Source organism: Vicia villosa, linkage group LG4 (genome assembly GCF_029867415.1).
Source record: "Vicia villosa cultivar HV-30 ecotype Madison, WI linkage group LG4, Vvil1.0, whole genome shotgun sequence".
NCBI lineage: Eukaryota > Viridiplantae > Streptophyta > Magnoliopsida > Fabales > Fabaceae > Vicia > Vicia villosa.
The window spans coordinates 168,952,813-168,958,812 of record NC_081183.1 but is presented as its reverse complement, the minus strand read 5'-3'; positions in this window follow the sequence as shown (position 1 = coordinate 168,958,812).

The following is a 6,000-nucleotide window of genomic DNA, read 5'->3' as shown; positions in this document are numbered from 1 at the left end:
GTGTTTTTACACATACTTGTATATACTTTTGCTTTTGATTCGTTTGTTAAGTGTTTGGTCAGGTCGCTTTCTTTATGTTGCGATTGAGGCGAAAGCATTGACGTGTTGCGAGGAAGTTTCTTACCATTCGCGAGACAATAAAAGGCGTCGAGCTAACGACGTAAAACAAGCGCTTGTTGGGAGGCACCCCAACGCTTTTATTTTTCTTTTTCTGTAAATGAGTAGTGTAAGTGGTAAGTGGAGGCTGCATTGGAAATTCTGGTTTTCTGGTTTTTCTGGTATAGCGCGCTTAGCATGCTCACCGCGCTTAGCGCGGCCTGGGAGTTTTGTCCAGTGAACTCTTTTTAATGGTTCACTCGGCTCGCCTTTTTCCACTTCCACCAAGGCCTTATATAGTAGTAATTATTAGTAATATGTTTTAATTCTTTTGTTGTTGTTTAGACTCAAATTTTGGCCCGATTACTTGGAATCGCATTTGGTAATTCTCCAATTTTGATTGGTTCAACATGCCAATTGTGCGGTAATGATTGTTCAACTTTTGTACATAGCAAGGTACTCGTTTATCGCTTTCTATAGCATAGCATGTTTATGAGACTTTTCATTTGTACAATTTTCATATTATTCATTCTTTTTGCATAACTTGCTCATGACTTGAATCACATTAGTTTCCCCTTTTTACCATAAATGTGAGGTGGCTTTCCATTGTATACATATGCGAGTGACCGACATTTCTTGTTTTAACTGGATATCATTATGTTTAATCTGTCGTTTGTATTGAATTTGTGAATGCGCGAAAGTGATCAAGGCACTTGTTTGATTTTGAGCACAACTACCATAGCCAAATGTCAATTCACCTTGTGAGAGTGTGACCATTTGTAACCCCTTTACACCTTTTTGTCATTGTCCATTTTGTTTTTGAACTTGAGACATAGTTCACCTTTTTGATGGATTTTGATTATCGTTTTTCTTGAACCCTCATCTATGATGTTTAGTTGGATTTTTACCTTGCCGTAGAAAGTAGGGAGTATTCACTTTATGTTATGGTTGGATTCAAGTTGGGGAGAGGATGTTTGCCTCTTTATGATGTGGGTGGTATGAGGTTATGAAAAGAAAAAGAAAAGAAAAAGAAAAAAATATGAAAAAGAAAGAAAAGAAAAAGAAAGACAAAAGAGAAAAAGTTTGAAAAAGAAAAGAACAAAATGAGTTTGGAATAAGAGTGTGCTAATAAGTATTGTGTTTGGTGTGAAACGTGTGATGAAGAAGAAAGTTGGATTGGAATTGTATTGTTTGAAACTTTGTGGAAGTAATTACTCCCTTAGGTTTAGGCAAATTTTTGTTTCGATTAGCTTTAGGAATTATCACTTGTTTGTTAACCAAGCCACATTACAACCTTGAAAGCCCTTGTGATTCGTGCCGTTGCATTTTCAATACTATTTTTTTTGGATGAATGCATAATTTTGTCTATTGTTTGCAAGTTTGTCGGGTGTGTGTCAAAGTCCTCACCTTTCGGTGTTTTTCATCTACCGATGAATTTTTGCTAGGCGTGATTCATTATTAAGCTTGTTTTTGTTTAGAATGTTTTGTATGATTATTGTACTTAGGATTGGTTTCATTTTCATGTGTCGTTGTAGGATTGTGGTAAGTATTTACTTTGATTTGTAAGTTTTTGGTTTGAACTGTGCAATTGTTTCGTTTTCTAAACTGTGTTGATTCTTTGGATTTTCACTTTTGATTCTTTGAGTGTTTGGACTTGTTTGAGGACAAACAAATTCAAGTTGGGGAGAGTTGTTAAGTGCCAAAATGTAGTTATTTTGTGTTTGTAAATAGTGGCACTTATCGATACTTTTTGTTAATACCGTTCGAATAATACCCCGTTTTGTGTATAAAAACGTATACTTTGTGAATAGATGTATTTTCATATACTTTTATACTTTTTGATAGTTTTCTATTCATTTTGTAGGTATTGAGGCGTATTTGGAGCATGAGCAATAACGTGGCGAAGACGCGGCTTCAAACGCGCGATTTTGAGCAGCGGAATCAATTCATTCGGCGAATAAAGCTCAAAACCAAAGAATAATAAATCATCAATTTGGTTGCAATTTGTTCATTGTTAGATAGATCATGGAATAAGCTTTCCAATGCTTCGAACCGGGCGCAAATCGGAGTTACGGTTCTCAAGATATGACCAAAACAAGATTTGATGTTCTGTTGAGCGCGCTAAGCGGGCTTGAGCGCGCTAAGCGGGCTTGAGCGCGCTAAGCGCGGTCTGGGCGGTTTGGAAAGTCATTAAATAGGGAAAAATCACATTTTTTAGGGTTATGCTTTGGGGTATTTGTTCCCAAAGTCATCATAACCATTTTTGAGTAGGGAGAGCTTAGAAAACAACATTTGTGGCTTGTAATCGGAAGATTCTTGGTCGGGAGCTCGATTGATCGTGATTGACACCGCGAAAGATTTGGTTTTCTTCTCCTCCTCTTCTCTTTGTAACCACTTTTGTTGGGTTTGTTTGTAAGTTTACTCTAAACACATGGATGTTTGTTACTCTTTGTACTAGTTGTATAATATATTTGCTTTACAAATCTTAATCGGTGTTTCCTTGATCTTTTTGCTTAAATGCTCTGGATTTGTTTTGTTGTAGACATAGACATCACAAATCTTGATTAGGGGGATATCTGTTAGCTTTTGATTCTAGACATAGGATTAGGGTTAACATCCACATAATATCTGAGTTTAATGTCTCTGTGTTGTTTGATCGGTTGAGACATCGTCGAAAGAGCAATATAGTTGAATTTCCGTCGATGTTGCAGAAATGGACATTGATGTGAGGGATATGTGGTGATTCTGATGAGTATTGTAGATTGAGTATGGCGGAGTGATAAATCTAAGTTTGTGAGGAGTAGTTTAGATTCAAACCAGATAATCTATTCTCTATCAAGAATGAATTTATTTTATGTTCATATGTTATATTTTTCCTGTTTACTTTAAACCCATTTAACCCAAACTCAAGAGCTAAGAATCCGTCGAACGGCAGTTCGGTATCACCAATCTTTGTGGACACGATAATTCCCGGATAAATATTTCCAAATCTTTTGTTGCTTGCCGCTATACCGCTTCAACAGACATCACTTATACGCTTTTTGAGAAATTTCCCAAAAGGTCACCATCGCAAAATTTCTCTAAGTCAAGCAAGCTTAACCGTGGAGTTCTTATGGAACAGGCTATCGCAAAAAAAGATGCATCATGTTAGTGTAGGTAGTACATATCAATCCTTAGCTTTCCTTCAACCATGCAATCACAAACCTGCACAGCTTCAGGATCCATCTCATTCTGATGTGGCGACCACTTCTTGCCATATTCGGCCACAAGTGTTACATGCGGTGCAATCACTCTCTATCATCTTCGGCCTCAAAATTTATCCTCTTGTTTTACTTCTCTTGAAATATAACACGTCCCCTATGAGCAGAACTTCAAAGCAGACCTCTTGTCCAAGCTCGCCACATTAAAGACAATGAGTTTAAATAAAACACTCATCCAAGAGACTCTCGTCTCCCCCAGCATCGAGGGGATGAGGTGTACTCCCAGAAATTTATTTCTGAATCTAACTGGATGTCGCCCATACTACGTTATCTATAGTCAGACAAACTTCCACTAGACGAGGGGGAAGCAAGAAGAATATGAAAACAGACTCCCAAGTACACCCAACTCTCTGAAAAAATTTACAAGATATGGAGGACAAATAAAAATGTCTCTTTTTAAAATCATTAATTACTTATAAACTCTTATGCCGATTTCAGATGACATTTTATTTATTTTTGTGTAATTTCTTAAAAATCGCTTTTAAAAAGTTATAACAAAAAGATCAAATTCTTAAAAGTAATTTTTAAAAAATTGTTGTAAGTAAGATGCTTATTTTCCTTTACCTTGTGTATGTCAATAAAGTTGTCAAAATAGGTTAGAAGATATGGTCTAATCTATCGAGTGTGATAATATCTAGAGCTTCAGCCAAAAAAATTTTAGAGTCTTTTAATTAGACAAAAAAAAAACTAGTAACTCATTAGGGATAGATCATATGGATTACTTGTAACTCATTTGCATAACTTTAAGAGGATTTCTCAATCCATCCAACACATATTTTTAACTAACCCATAAAAGTATAATTTTACCATTTTTCAAAGGATCCTTTCGGACACAACTTTTTCAAATGTTTTCTTTTGGAGTAAAATAAATTGAAGGTAACCCAAGAGCACTTGGGTGAGATGGCAAGGGTCTCTTCCAGCTTAACCAGAGGTCATGGGTTCGATCCCTGTCCTGGGTACGCAGCAGTGTTAAATCTCTTGAGGGAGAGCTTTACCGCCTATATGGTCCTACACGGCTCGAGGGGTGGTCCTACCCGGCTCGAGGGATTAGTCTCTGCAGTTGCGTGCAGAGGATACCCCGGTTTATACCCAAAAAAAAATAAATTGAAGGTAAAACAGCAAGTAAAGGTAAATCCTTAAACAACACTTTTAAAATATCAAAAGAAATTATTAAATCATGTAATTAGTTAAATTAATTTTAAAAATTAATTTTTTAAATATTTATAAATTATGATCTTTATCATCAAAATAAAAACAATATATAAAAAGTTAATTTAAAATATTTCAAGTTGTAAAAATTATCATAAGTTCATAACATTTATGATTTCTCACTCACAAACAACGGATCCGGATCCCCTGACTTTAACGCGGGAAAGTCAGGGTAACTTTGGACTTGTTACAACTGTTGGATCAAATCATGTGCATCAAACCATGCCACGTTTCTTTTTTATTGATTTTCTTGAAAAAAAATTGAATAGTAAAACCTCCGAATCTGGAAAAATATATGTTTCTCATCTCCTTCCAATTTCCATCGCCGCTGTGACAATATTGCTCCACAGACACCGAACTCTGATCTATGACACTGATTGCTTTAATTTTATTCATTTATGATTTTTCTCCATTGTTCCCTTCTTTTGGTTTTGCTATAAACAGTATGTTTGGCCTTTGATTGTATTTACAAAGTAAAAACCTAAAATCTACCCCCTTTTCATGGAAAACCAGAATCATCTAAATGTTAGATAATCTTACATCACTCTGTACTTCCATCTCTAGTTTCATTGATATGGCATATTTTACAGCTCTTTTATCTTTGATACACCAAACAATCAGCTCCATTTCTTTTTGGAAGAAACATTCAACAGAAAAAGGAACACTGTTCTTAGGAAAAAATATTCAAAATAAAAAAGAAGAAGAAGCGTTTTTGCAGTGATGAAGGTCGACAACATTCGAAGGTAGAAGAAGCACCACAAATCAAAGCCAAGTGATGGAGTCTGATACAGGGCATGAATTTGTTGTTACTAATGTTTTGTGCTGATGCTGGCTTGAATAATTTATCATCATTATCATTTAAGGTTTATTTTTAAAAATAAAATTAAAACGCGTGACACGTGGTTGTATATGATGCACATGATTGATCCAACAGATGAAACTGGTCCAAAGTCACCCTGACTTTCCCGCGTTAAAGTCAGGGGATCCTTATCCCACAAACAACCCATTAATTTCTCTTACTTCATCAAATTTGTCTATTATATTTTATTCAACGTGTTAAAGTGGATTTTGATTTTTACTACATTATTTTTCCGTTTGTTTTGTTTTTTTTTTTAAATGATATTTTATAGTGTTACAAAATTTTTGTGAAAAAAATTTTTACAATTTTTTTTTTATAAAAGCTTCAAATGACAATTTTGTTTGAATAGTTATTTTTAATTGTGATTTTAGGTATTTCATCTATTTATGCGAAAAAATTCGATATCAAAATTTCAAAATATCACTTAATTTTGAAGCTATTTCAAAAAGATTTCCATAATAATCATTTTTGAAATACAATATTTTGAAAAAATTACGATTTTGACTAAGTTTTGGTCTTCAATAATCTATGTTTATGTTCTAGAATGTCAAAATTAGTGTTTCATTTAAAAAAAAA